General features: G+C 46.4%; 1 protein-coding gene across 1 annotated transcript in view; it reads right to left on the bottom strand.

Annotated features, from left to right (window-relative positions):
• Window positions 1-1544: 1544 nt before the first annotated feature.
• LOC147032827 (uncharacterized) overlaps window positions 1545-27471 on the bottom strand; it is a 159923-nt gene continuing 133996 nt past the window's right edge. The window contains exon 9 of the mRNA XM_085870711.1: window positions 1545-1700. The gene's annotated coding sequence lies outside the window, so the exon portion shown is untranslated. The remainder of the gene's footprint in view (window positions 1701-27471) is intronic.

Below are 27471 nucleotides of genomic sequence, written 5' to 3' on the forward strand. Positions count from 1 at the left end.
CCCAACTGCAGGAGGACGTCCGCAGACACAGTTGGGCACTAGATATGGATGGCCGTTGGCTCACAAGGAGCTCCTCCGCCCTTTGACAGGTTTTGTTTTTAATCCTGCTGGGTGTCCATATCCAAACACCCTCCTCACCAGAAAACCTGGTGGGGGAGACGGTTTAGTCGCCGACAACCCGACCATGGAACAGGTTAGTACAGGTTTACATGGTACCTGTAGCAGGTCACAGATCGAACCTGACCTGACATTGGCTACACACATCCACAAACGACTCTGTATAACGAAAGCTCGTTAACTTATCCAACTTCATGAAATAAATCGAGCACAGAGACGGTCGGTTCACATTCCCTTCCTGATACCTCCTCCCTCTGACTTCGAGATAGCACCACAGAATGATCAGTTGGTACAGGAACCTTCCATATTGGACACAGCGAGAATCTTCTAGCACTTTCCATCAAGCGGTTTCCAATACAATACTGACCTCCACAGTCAAGTCAGCTCATTACATCAACTTCATCATTCCCTGAGTTTCACCTGTCCGTGTAACATCAAATTGAGATCATGTAACAATGGATTTTAATCATTCATGTCTATACATTTACCAATTGTCCATCCATAAATACAGTAACCTAAGCATACTCACCATGACCACTAGCTTTTAACTGACACTCCTCTTCTCTCACATCTGGAGCCATGTAAAAGCATCCCACCAGTATCTTACTGTTTTTACAATCTCTAATCTCTACCCATACAGAATCCTCAACATTTATTCCTTCCTTATTGTCACCCCTTTCTCTTGATGCAATGCTTTCCTTTAACCAGATTACCACTCCTCCTCCTATTCTCTCCTTCCTATCACACCGATACACCTTGTAGCCTTCTAATCCTGTCCTCCAGTTACTCTCCTCCCTAAACCACGTCTCACTTACTGTAACTATATCGTACTCCTCACTATCCATTTTGGCTTCAAGCTCTTCCATCTTGTTATTTAAACTCCTGGCATTGGAATAGAATATGTTTATATTAGCTTTTCCCTTTGTGGTATTGGGAGTTCCATGAATATTGATGAATGCATGATGAACTGGAACTGACGAGGTGGAACCGAGAGTGACGTCAGCGGGCTGTCGAGTGTGGAGCAGGAGACGTGATTAAAGGCAGATGAGCGAAGGATCCTTCGTGTGAGCTGTCTTTGCTTATACACAACACCCTTCCTGAAATTCTATTTTCTTGCCTGGCCTTACTCATCACAATTACATCATCTGTTTCTTCCTTTATAGCTTCTCCACCCTCCACTGACCTAAAAAAGCCTGAATTCCCTCCAAAAATCCCACTGCAAATCTTGCTGCCCCATTTCTATTTTGCTTTATCAAGCCAAAAACTAGAGACTGGTACCAAGGGCAAAGATAACAATGTAAGTAAGAATCATGCATCAGTACAGAAGTTCACTGGAGATGAGAATTATCCAAGAGACTCATTTCCGATCTGACTTGAAACACAACATCCAGAAAAGAAAAAAACATCAGAAAAATTATCACCTTGGTGTTGGTCACTTCCGTTGCAGTAGTTCAGCTTATCATCTAAGCCTGGTGTTGGCTTAACAGCTGAGGTGGCTGGCTGAAGATCTTAGGGTCTTGAGTTTGAGCCCCTGTTGTGCTGTTGAAATACCACCAGGTGGGTTGATTCAGCCTGTCATCCTTCTGAGGTCGGTAAAATAAATACCAGCTTACTGGAAACAGGGGCATTACATCAGTAGCACAGCTGCACTTTCAGAAAATGATGCAACCAGCAACCAGCAACGACCAGCTGCATACAAAACAACAACAACAAGCCTTCATATTTCTCTGGAGTGAAGTAAGTACAGGTATAATAAACCTGTCAAAACAAAAAAAAAAAATTTCAGCTCTTGTTTTTGGTGATGGTGATGTTGCCCGGCCATCTTATTGCAGACCCGAATAACTTCATTGACGTAAGTAAGAAACGTGACTAATAAAGACTTTACCCAGTTGTTTTTTATATTGAGTGTTCTCAATGAAAAGCCACTTTGCTGCAACCTTTCTTCTGTGCACAAAACGGAGGCAATCTTCAACATGCACGAAGCTTCCCACCCACCAGTACAAAGCAAATGCAAATTACCTCCCAGGCTTCATATATTCACATTATGTCATACAGATGTCACAGTTTACATAAGCACACATGTAATGGTTCACCACACTCCCAATCAGGGCTGGAATTATGCAAGGGCAACCGGGACATCCTTTGTTGGTGCCTTGTTTATGGTAGCTTTTTTATGGCAGCCTCCACTACCCAAGACATGCCCTGGGGCCTCTACCACCCGAGGGCTCATCCAGGATTATTGGCGAAAATTAATTTTTGCCAAGTCTGTCATTCTGTTTGTCACACGATTTTTGGCCACAGTTTTCAAGCAATCGTTCTGAAATTTTTTTATGGAGGTGACCGGCTAAAGACGGCAACGCTTCATTTTGGTGAAGATCCGGATACAGATCTGAGAATTTTTTAAGTGATTATTCGCCATTGAGAGATGGGGCTAAAAATGATATTGCATGATATCTCAAAAAGTTGTGGACATATTTGAATTAAACTTGGTGGACATGTTGGGTTGGTGTGTGTGTGTGTGTGTGTGTGTGTGTGTGTGTGTGTGTGTGTGTGTGTGTGTGTGTGTGTGGGGGTGTGTGTGTGTGTGTGTGTGTGTGTGTGTGTGTGTGTGTGTGTGTGTGTGTGTGTGTGTGTGTGTGTGTGTGTGACAAGGACGAATTGATTCGATTTTGGTGAAGATCTGAATCCAGATCCGGATCTGAGAATTTTTTAAGTGATTCTTCACCACTGAGAGATGGGACCAAAAAATATGTATCACATGAGATCTCAAAAAGTTGTAGGCGAGTTATGACAAAACTAGGTGGATGAATTGGTAAGGTGACAAGAATAAGCCGATTCGATTTTGGTTAAGGTCCGGATTCAGATATAACCTATCAGTGGCATAGAAAATGTGAATTATTCAGTCTGGAGGAGGTATGTGCTCAACCAAGTGCCGTTCCGTTTCTCCAGGTGTCACTCGAGTGATTTTTCATCTGTTTGTTTGTCTGTTAATCGCTTACTGGTCACAATTTAAAACCGATCTTCACGAAACTTCATCAAGTCATAAAGGTAGTCTCAACTGAAAAACCTATTGATTTTGAGGTCAAAGGTCATTTTTGAGGTCAAATTTCTAAAATCGGCATTTTTCATCCAATGAACTAGAAATTTGAACAGGATTTGCATATTGCATCACTGAATTGGGAAACCAACTATTTTTGAGATCAAAAGGTCAACTCAACGTCAAACTACTAAAATCATAAATTTTGATCTGAAAAATCGTCAATTTTCATCCAATTAACCTGAGGATTAAGCAGCAATTTCATCGTGCATCACTGAATTTGGAAAATAACTATTTTTGAGGTCAAAAAGTCAAAGTCAACTCAAGGTCAAACTTCTAAAATCATCACATTTTATCTGAAAAATCGTCAATTTTCACCCAATTCACTTGAGAATTAAGCACCAATTGCATAGTCTACCACTGAATTTGGAAATCAACTATTTTTGAGGTCAAAAGGTCAAAGGTCAACTCAACGTCAAACTTCTAAAATCATCTATTTCAATCTGAAAAACAATCACTTTTCATCTGATTGACCTGAGCTTTGATTAAGATGGTGAATTTTAATCTGAATGAAATTGACAATTTGATGCATCCATATGCTTGATGTTGGCTAAATGGTTAGGGTGGTGGGTTTGGGATCCTAGGATCCTGAGTTCAAATCCCACTTGTCAGTTGAATTAATACCAGGTGGGGTTGACTCTGCCTGTCATCTTTCTGTGGTCGGCAAAATGAGTGCCAGCTTGCTGGTATCCCGTGTTGGAGGGGTGACCTGTTCAGGATTGCGCCTAATCGCCAAGGAGACTGCTTAAGCAGCAATAATGCTCTGCACAGAGTATGGTCCCAATGGATGGATGCATGCATCCATGGCAACCTTTGGAGAAGGGGTGGATTTTGTAAGTATCCTGCTTGGCACAACATCATTTTCTTGTTTGCTTGTTTGTCTGTCCACTCGCCTCCAGCCCAAACTGCTCAGCTTATCGTTCTGAATTTTTTGGAGATTATGGTCACCCACCCAGCAACGGTCCTGCATTATTAAAGTTTCGTAAAATTTGGTCAACCAAAAAGGTCATCATCGGCCAAAAGGCCAATTTGGGCCACATTTTCTAAAATCCTTAATTTAAATCCGATTGACTTGAAATTTGAACAAGACTTGCACATCAGGTCAATAAATTAAACCATCAATTATTTTTGAGGTTAACTTCAGTCAAAAGGTCAACATGGGCCAGATTTTTTTAATTGTTTCTAAAATTGTCAATTTTCATCGGATTGCATGTAATTTGAAAAGCTTTTGCATATAGTCTTACTTAATACATGCACCTATTATTTTTGAGGTCATCATTGGCCAAAAGGCCAAATTTTCTAAAATCCTCAATTTTCATTATATTGACTTGAAATTTTAAGAGCATTTGCATATCAAGTCACTGAATTCAACCACCTATTAATTTTGAGTTAAACATAGGCCAAAAGGTCAAAATAGGCAAAAAGGCCAATTTAGGCCAAATTTTCTAAAATCCTCAATTTTCATCCGATTGACTTGAAATTTGAAAAACATTTGTACCTCAGGTCGCGAATTCAACCACCTATTAATTTTGAGGTAAACATAGACCAAAAGGTAAAAAAGGCCAATTTGGGGCAAATTTTCTAAACTCTTCAATTTTGTGGCAGCCATGTTGGAAAACGGAAAAACTTTGGACCTCTGTAGCTCTGAAACCACACCAAGGAAATATCGAAACTTTGCACATGGAAAGTACTGATGGGAAATACGTGTGATTTTTATGATGTCATAGGTGCCCTTGTTATGATGTCATAATTGCATATGTAGAAAGCTACATCTGATGAGTGTGAAAAATTTTGAGGGTCATCTATGGATAAAATGGTCCACAGAAAGAAAAAAAAATTGATGACATCATCAGTCACGTGATTCTGCAGCGATATTGTTTTTAAAAAAAACCTTCAAAAATCTCTGAAACAGCTGAATAGATCAAGGCAAAGCTTTACACATATGACCACCTATCCATGAGTAACAAAAGTTTGTCATCAGTCACATGGTTCTGGCAGTCATATTGGATGTGCCCAAAAACATATAAAATCTACTTCTCCAGAACAGCTGAACAGATCGAGGGAAAACTTCACATAAATGTTCTCCAAGCCTTGGGGACACCAGGGTGTTCACAAATAATTGATAGGTCACATGGCCTGGCAGCCACATTGGACTGAGCAAAAATCGTTTTAAAAATCATTTCTCTTGAACTACTTCATCAATCGATGTCAATCTTCAAAATTATAATCTTGTAGTGATGGGGAATATATGTTTTACATTTCAACCTGATCAAACACATAGTCTGGCAGCCAGAGTTATCATTTTTTTTTATCTGGGTTATTATTTTTTTTTGATTAAGGCTCACTTGGCTGTGCCTGGATGGGTTTGAGGGTAGAGTAGTAGTAACTGAAACATGAATCCTATCCAAGTTCCTCCTGCTGACTTCATCTTTGCTCTTTGCTTGTTCAGGTTCCTTCTGTTGACTCCAATGCAGGACTGAATCTATTTGTTCTTCTATTTGATTTAAATTGAATTTATTTTAATCCCATTCTAAATTCAATTGAATAATAATAAACGTCATTGTTCAGGGTCAAGTGTCCGATCAAAGCTGGGTTGCATTAAAGCGGGATGTCTTGGTACCCGGTCATCACTGCCAGCAGTTACAAAGTGGCATTTCTAGTCATGTCTATTTTTTTATTACGTAACACACCAGCACACAAACATCACAAAAAATACACAATACAACACTACAAAAACTCTACACTAAACAAGTCCTAGTGAGGGTCTGCAATCTCTGATTGCTCTTTTTCTTGTCGCTTTCTGTGTTGGTGGAATCCAATACCAGGAACGTATTGTTGTGGTTGACGAAATTCGCAAACCACCATTCAGGTCCCTTAGGTGAGATATCTCTGTAAGTATATGTGTAGTTAGGCCCAAACCCGTTGTTTAGAGGGAATAAATGTCATTCATGCGGGCTGCGACCCTTTTAGATAGCCGTTTTTCTTTTACTATCTTTATTTTGGACCAGCCGCCATTACTACCACCACCAACCACGTCTCAACAGCCATCACACAACAACCACCAACCACAACGCCGCTTCACAACAACAGCCACGACCTTTACCGTCACAACTCGCCACCATCGCATCACCACTATTCCCGCGCCACTTGTGGGCACCGATACTGGACTCGTGCAGGGCGCGAACCGAGCAGCGTGTTCAGAAACATCACAGACTTTCCGAAGAAAACGGATCAAAAACGACTCACGCCCACTTCTGTTCCGTCCTATCGGTGAGCGTGGGGCGATTTGGCCCCGCCTCCAGGGCGTTGGAGTGCGGTCGCTATATGCAAATTCATGGATCAAAAAGCATTCACGCCCACTTTTCCTCGGTCCAATGGGGAGCCAGTTAGAGGTGAAGGGTCGGAGGTAAAGGGTCAAAGGTGAAGGAGCGAAGCCACTGGGCATATAAGGGGCCGCGTTCGTCAGTCGAGGCAGTTGGAAGTTCGCAGTTGGGAGTTCGTGGAGCCAGTGAAGAGTTGGGACGAGTCAAGAGAGGAGACGGAGAGGGCGATCGGACGAAGCTGTGGAGAGGCGGCGGCGGCGAAGGCGGTTGAGGGGGTGCTCGCGTCGGATTCGGGGAACTGCGGAGGGAGAGGCCGGCGGCGCGACCGAGGTCGTGGGGGAGACGCTCGTCGCGGGACCCGAGACAGGGAGATATCCTCCATCCCGCGAGCATCAACAACCCCCTCCTGTTTCCCCCCACGCTGAGATAGTGCGACAAGGGGGCCCCTTTCCCACCCCTTACCAGACACTGTCCGCGAGGCCCGTGGAGTTGGGGCGCCACCGCCACTTTGCGTCTCATCATCAGACGGGTAGGCCCGACGCGGTCTCGGCCCCAGGCCCGCCTCATCCTTGAGGGTGGTCCTTTTCTTTTGCTTTGGGTATATGTGTTGTCGGCGCCGTCTGTGAAGTAAAATTGTATAAGTGTTGCCGTGTGCTCGGTAGTCGGATAGCTCTGCATTGTCTTCTTCTTTTATATTTGCTTTTTGTGTATTATTGTGTGTTTCTTCTCCTTTTACATTTGCTTTTGGTGTAATTGTATATGTGTGCTTTCCGTTCATAGCGAAATAAATGTGAATTATGTTGAACTGTTTTCCCGCTTCGCTTCGTCTTTTCCTTTATTGAATCTCCATCTTACTTCACGTAAAGGGTTGGTCGTGGGTTAAAACGCCCGATAATTAATCGAACCGTCGGGGCCGACGATAACACCGCTCGGTTATCCCGATAGTACGGAACGGGTCGCTTAAAGTGGCCCGTGTCCGAAGTCGACCTGCGGCGAGGTGTGATCGCCCGGTCTACCCTCCGTGTGGGTACTTAGGTAGGTCGAATTTGGCGAGCAACCCTATCCCACGCGGGGGGCCGATTGGCACGATCGTGGTGAGGCCGAAAGGTCCACCCGTGACTAGTTCCCGGCGTTAGTCCGAGAGGGTCACGACTGGATTGTCCGTCCGGTGGGCGACGTGCCGCGATTCGAGTTACGTGGCCGTTCGCACGCCGGCGGGCGCGAATCCGCAACACTGGTGTCAGGTCGTGCGATACAAACTCATCGCCCTCCTCGCGGCACTGGTATCGGAGAACGGGAAAACAGGCTCTCCTGTCTCCAGCTAAATTCACGGGAATCGGTCCAGGGGTGAGAGGAGCGACCCCCGATTCCCTCCAAATTACGAGCGAGCTAAATTAACCCTTTGCGAGAAGCAAGATGGCGTCTCAAGGCGAGCGGGAGCCGGGGGTATTAGAAATGGATGTAGAATGTGTAGAATCCATGGTCCAGGATGAAAACCCCGAGCAGGATATGTTGATTGTGCAGGAACATGAACTCCCCCAACTGAGCCCAGAGCCCGAAAAAGGTGCGGCAGCGGCCGCGGTGTATGACACCTCCCCTCCCCCCCTCCGCCAAAACCCCCCGATCTTTGCCGAAACGGCACACCCAAGCGCACCCGACATGGCCCAGCTATTCACCATGCTGGCACAAATGAATGCGGAAATGAAAAACGAAATGAAAGGAATGAACAAACAAATGAACGAAAAGATGGATGCGAATACACAGCAAATGAACGGAATGGAAACAAACATGAAGGAAGAAACTAAAAAGCTGCGGGGTGAGACGCAGTGTGGTGAATTGAGGGGAATTGAGGGACATGACGCGGGATCACATGTTGTGCGTCTCGCGTATAAGGGGAGGTCTCTGCGGCACGAGTGGTTGTCTCCGGGGCATTGCCATTTACATCGGCTGTTCACTTGATGCTCGTTAACTGAAGGAGCTCATTGACTGGTGAGAATGGAGATTATATCGAACTCCGTGCTTACGCGAATTTATTCTGCAATGATTAATTGCCCATGTATACGTTACTGCTTATGTACTCCTAGCTGAACCTGTATTCCCCGGTGTGCCCGCAGAAGCGGCTCCAATCAAATGGAATAAAGCCTAAACTCTGAAGGTTCATCTCTCGCTCTCATTACACGCAGAACATGGGCCGATGCCTGCAGGCGGGCATGAAGGCCGTTAGCAGGGAGCTTAAAATGGCGACTCCACGTGTGGGAGCGAACGAGCTGGGAGGGGGTGCAACGGCTGTCGGGCCCGCGGTGGACGCGGGTAAGAAAAAAATAATTCGGGGGGCGTGTTGGGCGAGGGTCGTGACGATGACCGAAAGGGAAAAATTAAATGGGGAGACCAAAACGTGTGAGACAAGACACGAGGTGACGACAAAGGAAATAAAAATAGTTGAGACAAGGGAGGTAAAGGGTGAAGAGGTGACTGAGTTGGCAGAGACACGGGAGATGGGAACGATAGAGGGAAGACTACACGATGAAGACGGGGTAAGTGACGCACACACACACACGGAGGTAGTGGAGGATAATGGGGGTGAGCTCGCGGACTGGGTGGAGGCCCGGTGCGAGCAGTTGGATAGCCTCCTCCAGGAACGAGAGGAGGGAGTATGCCCCCTTGAGGCGAGTCACGACCAGGTGAGTCCGGTCGTGCTTTGCGAGGTCGAGGGGAGGAGTGCTGTGGACAGGTGCACGGAGAGCTTGGGGGGTATAGAGGCCCCGGAGACCCTTGTGGGGACACGAATCCCCAGTGTGGTTGTCCCTGTGTGTATGGTGCAAGGTGTGAGTGCGTCCCCGTGTGTGGAAGCGACCCCGTGTGTGAGTGGTGTGGTGGCGATTGTGCCGGAGTACGTGCTTCCCAGCACGCCGTGTGTGGATGAGGCACTGCGGGTGAGTGCCCCCGCGTGTGTGAGTGAGGCACGGTGTGTGGATGAGGCACCGCGGGTGAGTGCCCCCGCGTGTGTGAGTGGTGTGGTTTGTGTGAGGGAAATGGCACGAGTGAGTGGAAGGCCGCGAGTGAGTGGAGCCACGTGTGCGAGGGAGATGGCATGCGTGAGTGAACGGCCGAGTGCAAGGGAGACCGTGTGTGTGAGAGAGCGGTATGTAAGGGAGATGTCGGTCGGCATGTGTGAACATGCAGCCGCGTCTCCCGGTGTGAGTTTAATGGTGAGGTGTGTTAGCGTCGTAACACGCAGGTGTGCGTGGGTCGAATGGCGACGACGGCGACATGACAGGAAAGAAAGCCGAGTAGCGGCTGTAGTTGTTTCGGGGACCGTGCCGGGTTCACCCAGCAGTGAGCACGAGGTCCGTGCTGTGCAACGCACGAGGCCCCCACGTGCTCGCTTGCGAGAGTGAAGTCCCGGTCCGGAAACGCCAGCGGTGGATTTGCCGATCCCGCGGACGGACAAAGTTTAGGCAGGATTATGGATTTGGACCGGACGGGTTCTCCACGCAATCGTGTGTGTTAAGCTCCAACGGGCAAAGCACATGTGTTCGCGTGGGGAACCCCTCGAGACGTGGGGCTTGTGTTTTTTTTATGCGCACGGTGACGTCATTGCTGCACGTGGGGTTGGAATCTGGCAGGAGGGGTATCCCTGCCGGATGGTACCGTCCAAGGAGGGACGAGGAACACGTGCAGCTGCATGACGTCACGGGCAGGTGCAAAGTGCGCGAGCTGTGAGTTGCCGCGCTGGTGCTGCGCATGTGGAAAAAAAAAAAAAAAGCAAGCCTCACTTTCGGGTGCACAGGATTCCTGGGCAAGGGGTGGAAGACCCCCTTAGCAGGGCACAGGATGGAAACTAGTTAGGGGGAAGGGTTAGCTTAGTTAGACCGACTTCATGGGGCAGGGGTAAGTCCTCATGGGGCCCGTGGAATGGATTAGGTAGAGGGATTTAGTGAGCTTTAGGTTGGGAAATAAAATGATTTATTTGGAGACAGTGACAGACTTGTGGATGTGTAGAGGGGACGTAGCTTAGCTACGTAGTGTTAAAAGGAACATGCTGTAGTTTAAGGGACGACGTGGGAGCACGAGTTAGTTTGGGGATGTAGTTAGGAGGATGGCAGAGTTCAGTGGTGTGTGTGTTGAAGAGTTGGTGAGTGAAGTGGAAGCATGTGCTTGGTGAGTGAGTGAGGCCAGCGGGTCTGTGTGAGTGGAGCGAATGGGGAATGCATGGTGCGATGAGTGATTGGGGGGAGGAGTGACTCCCGCCCAAGGGACCCCGGGGTCAGTGTAGAGTGAGTTAGGGGGTTAGTCAAATTGAAAAATGGAGGTTGTTTTGTTGTTGGTGGGAGTGTAGGCTCGAAACCCGTTTGGAGGGGTGCAGGAGCCCTGTTGACGGGCTGGGAGCGTGGCTGCGAAAGGTGAGTATCGCTGAGTGGGTACCCCGGGCACCAGGCTCGTTGGCCGTGGTAGGCCAAGGGCCCATGGGGGGCCGGGATAGAGTAGTGGGCACGGGTGCGCCTGCTTGGTGCGGGGGCCCGGGGCGCCTTTAGCCGCGTGGGCAGTGTTGTGGGCATGGGTGACCCTCGGAAAGGGGCCTGGGAAGCCAGCCTGCCACGTGTGCGTTTCAGGAGAGGTGCCATGGGGGGCACTCCCCGGTGTTAGGGAGCTGGTAGGCTCGGAGGCAGTGTAGTGCCCGGGGGTGCCATAGCGGGAGATTCGGCAGAGGGTCGTGCCTGCCAAAGGGAGCCACGTGTCCCAGCCATGAGACCGTGTGAGGGCACGGAGAGAAAATTGGGGGGCGAGGCCCGAAATTGTGAGGACACCAACACAGGCGACGGGAATCTGGGTTGTTAGAACCAATAGTTTAAGCGAGAGGCGCTTGTTGAAAGCCCCGGGGTAGTTAGCAGTTAATGGTTAGGGTAGATAGGAAGTGTACCCCTCCGCACCATCCATCCCCTCGCTCTCGTTGTGGGCCGCTGGAACCACTTTGGGTTAGATCGCTGAACTCTGGGGAGGCCATCCTGAGGCTTCGTGGGGCCTCGACACAGGACGTTAGCTCTCCCTTATTCCCCTCCGGGAAGGGAACGTAGGGGTTGGGAGTAGGCTAGGTGAGAGGATAGGTTAGCCGAACAAGGACAGTACAGGGGGTTAGGGGACGATTTATAGTGGGGAAGTAAAAATAAAAACAACAAAAAAATAAGTTGGGGCTAAATTGGGGTTTGACAAATTAAGGGAGTGGGTATAGACAGTGACAGGCAAAGGCGATAGGTTGGGAGGGAGACCGTAGGGTAGGTCCGAGCCCGCCTTCCAAGTGGCCAGCACCACCGCACTCCCTCCACCAACCTCCACTGAACGGCAAAGGCTGGCCAGCTTCATCTGCTGGCTGTGTTGCTGTAAGGCTGTGCCGGCCCACTTCATCTGCCGGCTGGCTGTTTTTCTTCAAGGCCTGTGCCGGCCCACTTCATCGGCAGCTGTTGTTTTGCTGCAAGGCCTGTGCCGGCCGGATCATCTGCAGCTGTTTTCTTCAAGGCCTGTGCCGGCCAGTTCATCTGCCGGCTGTGTTTGCCTGCAGCGGCCTTCTTCTGTGGGCTGTGTTTGCCTGCTACCTTTGCCATGCCATGCCCACTGCCCCTGTTCACCAGCCCCGTTCAATTTTTGCTCTGCCCCCCCCCCCCTGTTCATTTCCATGTGCGCCAGGATCCGCAAGGCAACAGTTTGCAAGCTGCAAGAACTGCCCTGTTGGCAGCTACATCACGGGCCTGCAGTGGCGGCCCATGCACCGTATTTGCGTCCATCCATTCATCCATCCATTCGTTGTGTTCATTGCGTGTGCCACTTGAGCTGGCACGGAGACGACGTTTGTGCAGCCCATGCACCGTTGTGGTTCACTGCGTTCAGTTCAAAAGGGAAGGCCTTGGACTGCGTGTGAGCAGCCGGCCACGTTCCCCATCACCTGCATTGTTTGAGCCAGGGACTGCATTCGAGCAGCCTGGCTCCCTGCTAACTGCTTTCTTTTTGCAGAGTTCATTGATCCTGGGCCATGGTTTAGTGTAAAATTTGTAAGTTAAGGTAAGATGTACTGTAAATATGAGTGCGCCCCCGGCATGTCTGTCTTTGCGCCGGCAATATTATTTAAGTCGTCCGTGTGAGTGAGTTTGTTTAGGTAGTTACTCAGCCCTCAGGTTATTTATTTTGGGGACACGAATACCATGAATGTCACACTCAGGGATCCGTAGGTAAAATGTACTAGGGGAAAACTACACATGATGGCACACGAAAATTTGACGACTCGGGACGAGTCTGTAAAAAGGGGAGGGGGTAGTGTTGTGGTTGTCGAAATTTGCAAACCACCATTCAGGTCCCTTAGGTGAGATATCTCTGTAAGTATATGTGTAGTTAGGCCCAAACCCGTTGTTTAGAGGGAATAAATGTCATTCATGCGGGCTGCGACCCTTTTAGATAGCCGTTTTTCTTTTACTATCTTTATTTTGGACCAGCCGCCATTACTACCACCACCAACCACGTCTCAACAGCCATCATACAACAACCACCAACCACAACGCCGCTTCACAACAACAGCCACGACCTTTACAGTCACAACTCGCCACCATCGCATCACCACTATTCCCGCGCCACTTGTGGGCACCGATACTGGACTCGTGCAGGGCGCGCACCGAGCAGCGTGTTCAGAAACATCACAGACTTTCCGAAGAAAACGGATCAAAAACGACTCACGCCCACTTCTGTTCCGTCCTATCGGTGAGCGTGGGGCGATTTGGCCCCGCCTCCAGGGCGTTGAAGTGCGGTCGCTATATGCAAATTCATGGATCAAAAAGCATTCACGCCCACTTTCCCTCGGTCCAATGGGGAGCCAGTTAGAGGTGAAGGGTCGGAGGTAAAGGGTCAAAGGTGAAGGAGCGAAGCCACGGGGCATATAAGGGGCCGCGTTCGTCAGTCGAGGCAGTTGGGAGTTCGCGGAGCCAGTGAAGAGTTGGGACGAGTCAAGAGAGGAGACGGAGAGGGCGATCGGACGAAGCTGTGGAGAGGCGGCGGCGGCGAAGGCGGTTGAGGGGGTGCTCGCGTCGGATTCGGGGAACTGCGGAGGGAGAGGCCGGCGGCGCGACCGAGGTCGTGGGGGAGACGCTCGTCGCGGGACCCGAGACAGGGAGATATCCTCCATCCCCCGAGCATCAACAACCCCCTCCTGTTTCCCCCCGCGCTGAGATAGTGCGACAAGGGGGCCCCTTTCCTACCCCCTACCAGACACTGTCCGCGAGGCCCGCGGAGTTGGGGCGCCACCGCCACTTTGCGTCTCATCATCAGACGGGTAGGCCCGACGCGGTCTCGGCCCCAGGCCCGCCTCATCCTTGAGGGTGGTCCTTTTCTTTTGCTTTGGGTATATGTGTTGTCGGCGCCATCTGTGAAGTAAAATTGTATAAGTGTTGCCGTGTGCTCGGTAGTCGGATTGCTCTGCATTGTCTTCTTCTTTTATATTTGCTTTTTGTGTAATATTGTGTGTTTCTTCTCCTTTTACATTTGCTTTTGGTGTAATTGTATATGTGTGCTTTCCGTTCATCGCGAAATAAATGTGAATTATGTTGAACTGTTTTCCCGCTTCGCTTCGTCTTTTCCTTTATTGAATCTCCATCTTACTTCACGTAAAGGGTTGGTCGTGGGTTAATACGCCCGATAATTAATCGAACCGTCGGGGCCGACGATAACACCGCTCGGTTATCCCGATAGTACGGAACGGGTCGCTTAAAGTGGCCCATGTCCGAAGTCGACCTGCGGCGAGGTGCAATCGCCCGGTCTACCCTCCGTGTGGGTACTTTGGTAGGTCGAATTTGGCGAGCAACCCTATCCCACGCGGGGGGCTGATTGGCACGATCGTGGTGAGGCCGAAAGGTCCACCCGTGACTAGTTCCCGGCGTTAGTCCGAGAGGGTCACGACTGGATTGTCCGTCCGGTGGGCGACGTGCCGCGATTCGAGTTACGTGGCCGTTCGCACGCCGGCGGGCGCGAATCCGCAACAGTATAAAGCAACTTGCTTCTCGTTCCGTTATTTATCATTCCATTACTCGATTAAATCAAATGTAGCTTGGAAGTTGTAATAGTAATACAATATCATTTTGACAGACTAATTGCAAGCTTTGCCAATCTTCAGTTGTGTCTGGAATATATTGGAAATAAAAGCCCCCAAAAAACACCCCTGAAATTATGTATTTTATCCAATAATTTAACTAGTGTAGCCTATAATGTTCTTCAGCTAACAATACAAATGGAAAATTGAATTGGGGTGCCACAGAAGAAGATATAATATGTGTTTGGGGAGCCATCAGTGAAAAAGGTTCTAAAACACTGCTTTAATTCATCGTTGGTGGCAGAAGGGGCCACCACCACCACCACCCATGTGTGCCCCGGGCCTCCACCACTATAAAATCGGGCGCTGCTCCCGGTTAAGTTTCATAATCTTGTATCATAAAATGTGACCATCCATTAACTATAAGAATCTCCAAGCCAAAATAATTAACTTGTTTTCAAAAAGTGAGTCATCTTAGAATTGTGAGAAGAGGAAATAACCTTCCATGAAGTTTATTGTCAATGTCACATGATTCCATACAGATGAATTGTGTGCACTACCAAGGGTTCTGGTGGGGAGGGATGAGGAAGGGTTTGTCATATACCAGAATGCAATGAAGCAACAAAAATTTGCGTTTGAGTGATTATCACTCAATAGCTAGTAGTTGAGGCAGAGAAGTGGATTTCTTAAAATTCTAACAAAATTAAATCAAAGACTGTCCAAAAAATAGAAGAGAGAAAGAGAAGTGGCAAATTATGTTGTCTATGTATATGAGAACCATCAAAATGAGATTGGGACTTGGGAGGACAGAAATGAGTTTTAACTCATGACATTCTCTGCTCTTTAATACATCAAGTTTTTATGGTCGTCTATGAATACTACCAAACATTTGGTGGATTATGAAAACAGGCAAAATGTTTCTCCCCTATTAACGAAGCCAGTGTTACTCAGCACAAATGGCAGATCTTTTTGATGTGTGGTACTTGACCCTACGCATGTGGACCGAAAAGCGGGGTTAAGCAATTCACTTCTGTCTGTCGGTCTATCTGTCTGTCTGTCCACAAACGTCAGTTTATGATCGAGGAACAATTCTCAATTTAAATTGAATGTTATATTGTTACGAATCTGGAAACCATGCGCACTCAACATTCAGGGTCCCAAAGTTAGTTATGCCGATAAGTATGTGTACAGTTAGAATCCATCCCCTTCTGTCTAATGGGAACTACATGCGTGCGCTACGGGTTATTTTTTAGCTAGGTTTTTACATCAACAACTACAACAATAACAACACCATCGCCCACGTGCATCGTGTCACATACAGGGGTGAGGTGGAGAATAGGGTGCCTCCCCTGGCTGTTCTGTTTGGGTTCTCAGACACGCACGGTGGGAGGGTGGTCGTTTACCCTCCCACCAGACCACCCCTTGCCCAATCAGGGAAGCTATCATCTCAGGCTGGCTCCGCCTTAGCCAGATATAGTGTTCGGCCCAGCCAATCGGGAGGCCGCCACGAGTCGCCTGACAACTAAACGTCCAATCAGGAGGCGAGTGGCGGGAGAAGAAGCTCCCCCCTCCTCAAGAGTAGGAGAGCGGTTGTCTGGGGAGTGTTGGAGAGACAAGAGTGCGTTCTGGAGGATCGTGGATGGTGGCTGGAGCATTCTGCAGATGGTGTGGTCATGGCTGGAGCGTTCTGCAGATGGCGTGGTCATGGCTGGAGCGTTCTGCAGATGGCGTGGTCGTGGCTGGAGCGATCTGAGACAGTCGTGATCGCAGTTGAGTGGCCTCGTTCGTGGGCCGTGGACTTAGAGGCGTTGGTGCGGGTCCCACGGTGGCGGTCTCGGAGTCGGTGTGGCCGCACGAAGCGGACACGTACCCTGGCCCGGCTTGACCAAGATAGACCCACGAGGTCCAGTTCTTTTGGGTGTGTGTGCAGGCCCGTCTTTTAAGTAGAATTGGGTAAGTGCTTTCCTTTGCTTGTAAATTACATTTCTTTTTTTCATAATAACTCTGCTCTGTGTCCCCCCTCCCCGATTATCGGTAAAATAAACCCCTGTTAAATGTTCCAGCTCGTTTCTGTGTTTCTTTCATTGGCTTGGCACGGTGTGTGTTGAGAAATATCGAGGCTGTAAATTGTTCATTTGGACCGACAGGCGTCGGTAATCTCCGCTTGGGTTACACATGGTTCGGGCACGGTAACGGCTCGTTCTGCTCGAGGTCCGTCGAGGGTGTGAATTCCCTGGTAGCTTTGCCGCGTGGGTAATTAGGTATATTGAAGTTTGGCAATTGACCCTACCCCACACGGTCGAATTATTGGCGATTCATGGTCCAGTAAGGGACCGTGCCTTCCGGACTTATCCGAGGGTCACGACCTAAATTCCGGGTGTTCGGTGGGAGACGACTCCACTGCTCCACCTAGCGGTCGTGCTCGCCACCGATACCCGGCCCCACAACAATATTTTGAACATGAATCGGAACATGAATCGGAAAACAAACCTGCAGTTAAACACTACTTTGGCTCTGAATTCATCCTGATCACGCATGTGCAGAGAAGATTGAGATAGTTATTTTTACTGTCTGTCTGGCAGTCAAACAAAATTGAAGATCATTCGAAAAAGGAAACATAGTTTTTAGTGACGTCATAAAGGACACAAACTACAGGCACAAACAACTAATGTAACCTGTTCAATAAGGTGGTGTAAAAGACTATCAATGGTGGTAAACTTATGGAATTTTTTTTCGACGACCCATAAAAAATCTGCATTTTATTTCAATTGAATTATATAGTTGAACACTGTAGAACACAAATCACCTTTGTGGCGTGTTCAAAAGCCTTTAGTTTAACTGTACTTGGTCAAAATTTTATGGCATTTTCACGACCAATCAAATTTGCCGCTCGTAGACCCCGCCCCTTTCCTTGTTTCTCAAGACAGCATGGGGTAATTTTTTCGATGAAATATTTCGTCTCCAGTCTGTACTGTCATATGTTTTTCCAAGCAGTAGGGAATTTCCTGATTGTATTGGAATACATCATGTTTTTGACTAAAACGTTTCATATGTATATAAAACAAAATCTTTACACTCCCTTCCCCCTGAGTCATGGCAAAATCAAAATTCTTTCACATTGCTATATAAGCGCATCCCATCCCATCTACCCAAGTGTTGAAGTTGTCACAATGATTTTTGAGGGAAAGCATTGTTATACACTCATCTAGGTACCTGACACCGCACAGGAAAAAAAAACTACGTAGGGGTTCTGGCACATGTGCATTGAAATCGTATGGAGTTATTGCCCTCATGGTGGTGAACTTTTCCCGGCAGGGGTTTTGCGATGTATTAGATATTGAAAAGCTATGGAGTTGTGGTGATTACCTTTTGCCTGCGGACTGGCGGCAGCACTGACTGACCCCACAACGAATATACACTTTATAGCAGCCTTTCGAAGCCTTAACACGTCCGACAAAGCCAAGGTGCAGCAGCGTAAAACCTTGCCCAAATTATGAAGTACCTACATCCAAAATTTGGGGTCTCTAGGTGCTACTGTTCGGCTGTGAAAGAGTAACAAACAAATAAACCAATGTCACCCGCAGGGTGACCCGTATCTTGCCAAAAGGTGACCACGTGTGACTTCTTTCAGGTCACACTGAGGTGAACAGAGCTACTATCCACCAGGAGCGACTCCTTGAGGAATATCTGCCTACGAGAGATTCCAATGAGAATCATTCTGGAGTAACCATGAAAAATATGCGTTTGCCTCATAACGTCACCAAATGACGTCATAATGTCTCAAGCTTGACATATCGAGAAAGCACTCATCGAAGTGTTCAATTTGAGGTACTACACGATATGGTTCCTAAAACTTGAAAATTTGACCTTGGGGTCAAATATGTTTGACCTGAGGCGCTAACCATGAAGGTCAAGGCCATTCGCCACCAAAAATTAATCAGCTGAGTGCCAGACCATGAACTATATTCCCATGAAGTTTGAAGACGATCCGATCAAAATTACTCAAAAAATAAGGGTTTCGTCGACTCCCCTGATTTACGACAAAGTGACCTTGACCTTTGACCTTGACCTTCAAAATTTTATGAGCTGAAAGGGATCTCTATAGGCCTCTGATATGCGAAGTTACAAAAATTTCCAATGATAACTGTGCTCTGCAGAGTGATTTATACGTGATTACAGACAAAAAAAAAACATACAAGCTGACTAACATATCTTGCAAAAACTTCGTTTTGGCAAGATAATAAAAGTAATATTTACATAAGTTTTTATAAGGATATTACATTGCTGTGTTGATCAACTGGACACAACTATGGGTTGTTGGTCTATTGATGTTGTGTAATATACTGATGTGGACCTGCAACCGAGGTTGTGGATCCGCCGTTTGGAGAGGTTCTGGGCTAAAAGGATCGAAACCTCGATGAAAGACGGTGCCCAGCTGATGATCCGGGCAGTTGGGAAATCAGTAAATTGCTCTTAAGTTAAGGTTATAACTTCAAATAAAATAGTCTTTGTGAGTACATACCAGTATATAGTGTGTGTGTGTGTGCGTGTGCGTGTGCGTGTGCGTGTGCGTGTGTGTGTGTGTGTGTGTGTGTGTGTGTGTGTGTGTGTATGTGTGTGTGTGTGTGTGTGTGTGTGTGTGTGTGTGTGTGTGTGTGTGTGTGTGTGTGTATGTGTGTGTGTGTGTGTGTGTGTGTGTGTGTGTGTGTGTGTGTGTTGTTTTGTCTGGCTTCCTTCTTGGGACAATGGTGCAGTAATTGGTCTTTATATTGATTCAGTGCGATCTATTTCGTTTTTTGAAATTAATAAACGCATTTATCTCAGAACAGTATTTACTTTATCTCAGTAAACTTACTTTCGGCCCATCTGAGGGTTACCTGGCCGCGTCATGGAAAATTACCAACATTTTCTCAAGTCATTGGAATGGTACCGAAAATGGCCCTCTCAACTGCAGATAAGTTGGCTTTTTTCAACCTTAAGCAAACTAATGAAATTGATAATTGCAGTATGGAGGTGGTGGGACTCAGGTGTCGGCCTCAAGACTCATCTTGTCTCTAAATCTTTTTTTCTTATACGTGATTACAGACAAACAAACAAACAAACAAAAAAAAACATACAAGCTGACTAACATATCTTGCAAAAACTTCGTTTTGGCAAGATAAAAACGCACAAACACTTGAAATTATTTACAAGATTAGTGTCAAAGCACATGGTATGTCAAAAGTCATTTTGTCAAAGATCACTTTTGTGAAGGCATCACTTCATTCACATCACTAAATCACAGATCAAGTCACAGAACAGTGCGTTAATGGTTTACCACAAACAATAAAATCGACATGAATTATGTTACCTTACAGTAAATCCACATGGAGGTGTAGACTCACAACGTCATCGTGTTTACTTGACGACTTGGAGTCTGGAGTTAGGTCATAGATCCATATCTCATTACATTTCACAATCTTCTTCAATAAGACATCACCCTCCTCTCTGGTAAGGTTTCAAGTAGTACTGCATAACAATGGTCAAATGAAATACTTGGTAATCAAACGAGACTTCCTTTGGAACCCACCTGGCACTTGATTGAATTTTTCGTGTGAATGTGAAAATAATTATGTCACACCTGAAAGCCAATATTTCTGTGGCATTATGATGCACATTCATACAGTGATTGTCTGCAGACAAATGTTTCACACTTGTGCGAGTCAAACCCCGGTACCGATCTTAGTGCATTTTCAGTTCACCTAGACTTGAGTCAGGTGAGCTTAGGCGATCTCGCAGTGTCCGTAGGTGAGTGAGTGAGTCAGTCCGTAAACACTTCAGTCATTATTGCTTGACCCAAACACACAATTTTCATGAAACTCGGCCAAAAGCTTCATATAATGATGCCTAACGAAGATGTATTGACAGCATCAAAATTTGCACTCACGAAGAGGGTCTATGGGCGTTTTTTTTGACCTTCCCCCCAAAATAGGCATTTCCTTTCGTCTCAAAAACTACACACACTATTTCGATGAAACTTAAATACAACCTTCATCACGCGTGACATTACAAATTGTATCGACTGCATCAAAATCTGCACTCATTAAGGGGTCTACGGGGAAGGGGGTGGGGGCTTGAACCCTCCAAAATAGATGTTTGCTATCTTCTCCGAAACTACACACACGATTTTGATGAAACTTGACCACAAAATTCTTCACCCGTGATGTACCAAAGTGTATTGATTGCATCAAAATCTGCGCTGATTAAGGGAGTCTACGTGGGGGTTTCTGACCCCCCAAAATAGGTATTTGCTCTCTTCTCCAAACTACACAGAGAATTTCAATGAAACTTGACCACAACCTTCATCACCCTTTATGTCGCAAAGTTTGTTCATGGAATAAAAATTCAGGGTCTAAGGGGGTTTGCGGGGGGTTTTAGTAACTGTTGCTCCTAATCCAGGTGAGCTTCAGGACAGGCGGGCCTATTTTTAATGTGTTGTACCATTTGAACATATTACTGCACGACAGAAATGCATCACCAAATCGTACAACTATTGATCTGTACATTTCAATGCAGAATTAATAACTATACACTTGCAGGTGAAGGCTGATTGCTACATCTGCATCGGTGAACAGGAAAAACAATGGACGAAATCAATGGGACATTGATTGAGATATGATAAACGCGGTGTGAAGCGAGGAGAAGCTGACCGTTCGGGCATTTCATTTTGTTGTGAAGCTGTGCTTATACGATAGAGTCTTTTGGTTGTTACATATTACTTTCTTGATCCATCCAATCATATTACTTTCCTCTGTTGCAGGACTTTTCCGCAAGGGAAGGATTGGATGTCTCCAAGAGACTTCGCACAGCTTCAAAGCCAGCCCCATATCATTCCTCCTATCAAACCCAGCCCCATCTGGCTCAGATGACATTATTGTCTGAGTACAAGTCTGTACCAAGGAAACCATGCATAGCATGATCTGGATCCCTACAATATTATGGTTAGTTCTATAAAGGAAGAAAAGATGGTAGATCCTGCAGTTCTGAATCATCCTCCAGCACCCATCAATGAGTAGCATGTGGTCAGTCTCCTTTGACAACACCAGCGTTGGAATACCAAGTTCAGCGATGAGCTTGTGGGTGCGAAAACCATGAACCAGCCACCCTCAGTCCATGACTTCTTGCAAAGTCAAGGAACTTAGTGCTATTCTGGTTCAAAGTTCCTGACCCATGGGGACCAACACACACCTCAAAACCATCCCTATCAGTTCCAGTCGATCTATTGAAATCCCCCAAGACTAGAAGAGTATCCCGCCTGGGGAACTGATAAACCACAGAATCAAGCGCGGCATAGAATGCGCCTTCATTGTGAGATCACTAGCCTCAGTCGAAGTAAAAACAGAGACCAGGGAAACGACACCAAAGGAGTAACGAATCCTTAGTCTCATAATACGCTCGTTGATGGGATTTACCTCAATTAACATGGGAGTCGGCTTATTGGACAGAGCTACAGCAACTTCTTGGGCATGGTAACCATCACAGTGACCAGAAATATAGTAGGTGTAATCACCCACCATGATCTCACCACTGTCTGGCTGCCGAACCTCACAGAGTGCTGCAATTACAGATGTTCAAATGCTGGAGCTCAGAAGATAGCAGAGACAGGTGATCATCCTGTCTTAGGGATAGGACATTCCAGGTACCCACCCAAATGAACTGTCTCATGTTAACCAGAGGAGAATGCTGCCTGTTAGATGACGCTTCATCATCACTACACTAACACACACCACCACAATCCAACCCAGTCAAGTTACCCTGTGATTTTCCTCCGATCAAAGAACGGGGGTCCCAAAAGCTTTGCACCAATCCCGTCATCTGGTGGAGCTGCTCTATGAAGAGCAGCTGCACAGGAGGTACTTCCACAGAGTGGTTTTCAGTTTTCTTTGCATTTTTTATGTGTTATGTAGAATGAAGCGTTTTAGGGTGGCTGGAGTGCAAATTTTATGGTGATAGTAGTAGTATCGGTTCTCGAGTCAGGTCATTCAGGTCTCTTGACTGCCACTGGTTTGATTTTATTATTCTTTTTGTATACCTTGTTGAGGCTCGTATGAGAGCTAACACACAATGCACAGCGAGGGGGCATGAGAAAAGAGGAGCGGGAGTAGGAAGGACAAAACAGTGGGGAACAGACATTAGGAGATCTGTGGAAGGGAGAGGAATGAGGTGGGGAACATGGAGTATACAAGATGGATATTACAGGGACTTTCAGTAAGGAGAGCGGGGAATTTGATGGAGGTCGGCTTGGGGTGGATTAACGGGGGTAGAAAATATCGAGGATTTGGATGGGGGACGATAATAGGTGGTGGTGAACAGCTGTTTTGAAGGCCTGGAGGGAAGAATGGGATTGAACAGAGTGAGGGAGTTTATTCCAAAGGCGGGGCAAAATAGGAATGAAAGAGTGATGGTGAGCAGTGATTCGTGATTTTGGTAGTTTTACCAGAAAGGGGTTGTTGGCGGACCTTGAGCACCCTGCAGAAATGTGGTGGGGACAAATCGCAGCCAGAGCACGGGGGGGGGGGGCGAGACTGGAGAGGAGACAGTGGAAGACAGAAAGACCACCACCCTGCCTGCGTTAAGAGAGTGAGAGGCCCAAAGTCTCAGCCTCATCGTGGGAGATGCCAATGATCCAAAATGGCTTGGTTTCCACAGTGTGAAGCCAAGAAAGGTGGGAGGCAGGAGCACCAACCCAGAGGGGAGAGCAGTACTCCATCAGGCTGTGGACGAAAGCTTTGTATGTGGTCAGGAGCTCAAGTGGGCCGAGGAAGGACTTTGCACGATGGAGGATTCCCAGTCGGTGATTGGCTTTGGAGGCCAGGTTAGAAATGTGGCTTTCCCAGGAAAGATCATGGCAGGGGGTTCCAAATGGTCCTATCGGAGAGACATAGTGAGAGTGTGAGATTTGTCCAGATTGAAAGACATGTTCCACGTGTTGGACCAGTTTGTTATTTTACCCAGATCTGCAGTGAGCGAAGAAGCTGCTGCTTGCTGGTCTGAGGGATGACAGATGGTACAGCAGCGGGTGGTCATAATTAAATTGGCCATTCAAGGGCCATAAATGAACCCATGGCAGAGGGTGAATAATTCCTGCTCTGTGGCCATTCGTACAAGGGATGCCGCAATATCAGACATGGAAAAACTCTTCTTCCTCCGACTCGCATTCAGCTTTCATATCTGCCAGAAATCATTGCACATATGTTATTCGTGAAGCGAAGCATTCCTTTATTCAAAATAAATGTAACAACCTCTCAACTTCTTTCACGAATAGATCTTTCTGGTCCTTAGCTAAAAATATCTCCAACAACTTCCGTCGCTCTACCTTTCCTTTGCTTTTCCGTTCCGATGATACTATCGCTCTCTCCGACTAATAAAGCAACTCATTTTGGTTCTCTTTTCTCCTCCAACTCCACACTGGATGACTAACATTCCACCTCCCTCTGATGCTCCCCTCACCAATCCTATGTCCCACCCTTTAATCTCTTTTGATGCAGTCAAAAAAATACTCCTTTCTCTGGACATAAGCAAGGCCTATGGGCAAGATGGCATTCCTCCCCCGTGTCTTGAAGGAATGTGCTTCAGAACTTGCACCCGTGCTTGGTCGTTTGTTTCGTTTTTGTTTAAAAAACCCAAACTTTTCCTCCTTCCTGGAAACATGCCTTAGTACAGCCTATTTTAAAGAAGGGTGATCGTTCAAATCCTAACTACCATCCTATTGCTCTGACTTATGCTGTTTCCAGAGTATTTGAATGTCTTCTCGATTCCCACAGTCTTCTATCTGACCACCAACATGGCTTTTACAAGGCAAGATCTACAGGTGATATCCTTTCTTAAATTAAGAATGTCTGGGCCTCTTCTTTGAGAGACTTTGGGGAATCCTTTGTTGTAGGCCTTGATATCCCAAAAGCCTTTGACAGAGTTTGGCATCAGGGTCTGATATCCAAGCTTACCTCTTTCGGCTTTCCTCCTTCACTCTGCTCTCTCATATCAAGCTCTCTCTCTCTCTCTCTCTCCGACTGCTCTATCTCTGTAATTGTTGATGGTTCAATATCTCCCCCCTTCCATATCAACAGCAGTGTAATTCAGGGTTCCGTTCTGTCTCCAACACTCTTCCTTCTTTTTATCAATGACTTTGTTTCTTCCACAAATAACCAAATGCACTCGTATGCCGATGACTCAACATTACATTCCTCCATGTCTTCCCCGTCTTCCCTCACTCGATCTATATCTTGTTTCATCACAGCCACCTCTTTAAATTCGGATTTGGACAAGATCTCCCAGTGGGGCAAATGTAATCAAGTTAAGTTTAATGCTTCAAAAACTCAATTTCTTCTTATCTCTCTATCTAAAACTCCTCTCAACTCTCCAATCTCCTTTGAAAGCTCTACAATTACGCCATGTGATACAATAAACCTACTCGGTATTACTCTAACTTCAAATTTATCCTGGAATCCACACATTACTCAAATAGCTAAGTCTGTCTCGAAGAGATTAGGAGACCTGTTCAGATGTCGAAGATTCTTCTCCTCTGAATAGTTGCTCCAACTGTATAAAGGGCAAAGGATTGATTCGTCCTTGTATAGAGTACTGCTCTCACATCTGGGGAGGTTCCAGCTCCACACACTTACTGGACAGAGTTGAATTCAAAGTTATTCGACTTGTCAACTCTACCAATGTGACCTCAAAACTCGACCCGCTCAAATTATTCCGCATAGTCGGCTCTCTTTCTCTTTTCTACAGATACTACCTTTGGTTTCTGCTCATAAGAACGTGCTGCTTGTGTACCTCCACCATTAACACGACCAAGGAATACTCGACAAGCCACTACATCACATGATTATTGCGTGGCCATTGGCAATTCAAGGGTGTCCGTAACGATGTTCGTTTCTTCCCCTCCACTGCCAAACTCTGGAACTCTACCTTCTCATGTTTTCCCAAACACTTATGAACTTCCCCTTTTCAAAAAGCAGATTTGTTACTTCTTCAAAAACTCTTAGACTATTCTCTCTTTCCTTACTTTTCTATTCATGCGGTTCTTATATTCAGGCTTGGTCTCGATGAGGACCGATTTAGTCCGTGACTGAAGCCTTCAACATAAAAATAAAAATATAAATAAATCCTGCCACCTTCTTCCCAGGAAAAGGTAACCTAACTGCAGGAGAATGCCTGCAGATGAAGATGAACACTGTCATAATCATCCCTGTCAGGACGAATTGATTCGATTTTGGTGATGATCCAGATCTGGATCCGGCTACGAGAATTTTTTCAATGATTCTTCATCATTGAGAGACAGGGCCAAAAACAATATATAGCACAATTTCTCAAAAACTTATGGACGGATTCAGACAAAGCTTGGTGGACAGGTTGAGTGTGTGACAACGACTAATTGATTTGATTGTGGTGAAGATCCGGATGTGAGAATTTCATCATTTTTGAGGTCTTGCAATTCATCACAATTGAGAGACGTGGCCAAAAACTTATATGTCATGTGCCACGACATGAGTTTGCTCTCATGATCATTTGCCTCAGTGCTCATCTCATGGGTGGTAACGTCTCATTAGTAAACTGGCATTCACTAAGGAGAAACCATCTCATTTCTTCAATTTATGTTATTGATGTGCCAGGTCCATGGAGTTGGCATGTGCAGCCTCCTTTTGTGTTGTAGGCACTTTCTTGGAGCTGTGGTGCTGTGCCAAGATTAGCAAATGTTTGTTGAACTGCAACACTGGCTTCATCAAAGGCTTTCCAACAGGACAACTTTGACTTCCCACAGAATGTACCAGTTTGGTTACAGCCACTGAAAGCATGAAATCCAGGAAGCCCAGAAACCTCTTGAGGATGGAGTGCTTCAGCTATTGAGCACAACTGAATGAATCGACGCTTGTTTCCTGTGCCAGCAAGGATTGATGTGTCTGCACACAAGTTATGGTAGCACCACAAAGCAATCACAAGCACATCTCGATCCATGCTTTGAATGCATATTGACTTTACACCATTCTTTGTTGCATCAGAAACATCTTGGTATCTGCCTCCTCCTGCGTACTGTTGAGGCGATTGACAGAGAGCTTGTTGGACTTTGCTTCCAAGTTCATGGTTGTGACAGAAACTCGTTCTGAGGTTTGATGAACCTTGAGAAGATGCATTGCCAGATACAGAGATACCTTTGGCCTGTATATGTTGCCGCCAAGGAGTTCCTTTTAGTGTTGTCTTCTCAATGACAGCATCATTTAAAATGTGGTGTTCAATGCTTCTGCTGCTTATTTGTCTAGTTTGGCATGTCCTTTCCTTCAGTGAATTCAGCACACTGGTCACATGGCCTCCGCTCACGGACTCAGCAAAAAAGCGAGGTCTCGCACTCATAAAATGAACAGCCCACACAGAAGAGGAAACAACAGGAGGTCAGACATTGTGTGAGAGGGAGGGCACATGTGATATTCTGATAAGTAAGGGAGGTAGAGTCAGAGTTTGAGAAATGGGATAATTTAGGCACAGTGGAGAGAAAATGATGTACATATAGATTTAGATGCGCGATCAAGGGGTGGGGGGATAGCTGTATGTTCATGTTTTTGTCTTTTGCAAAAGAACAGGGGAGCTGCACGTGCCCGCTGTGCCCCCAATACATTCTGTGACTGGAAAACATAGGTATGGCTGCAAAAATATTTCTTATAACTATCACATCATCAAGGATATACAGTCGGCATAGTGACGAAAAAAAAAATATCAAATTTTGACATCACATAGCTCTTTCATGAATATACAAGAAAATGACAAATTTCATGTGAAAAAATTAGTGCCCATGTTTATTAATTTATTTATTTACATTATAAAACAATTGA

The sequence above is a fragment of the Eptatretus burgeri genome, chromosome 2, assembly GCF_056783735.1.
Source record: "Eptatretus burgeri isolate ZD-2024b chromosome 2, Ebu_testis_v1, whole genome shotgun sequence".
NCBI lineage: Eukaryota > Metazoa > Chordata > Myxini > Myxiniformes > Myxinidae > Eptatretus > Eptatretus burgeri.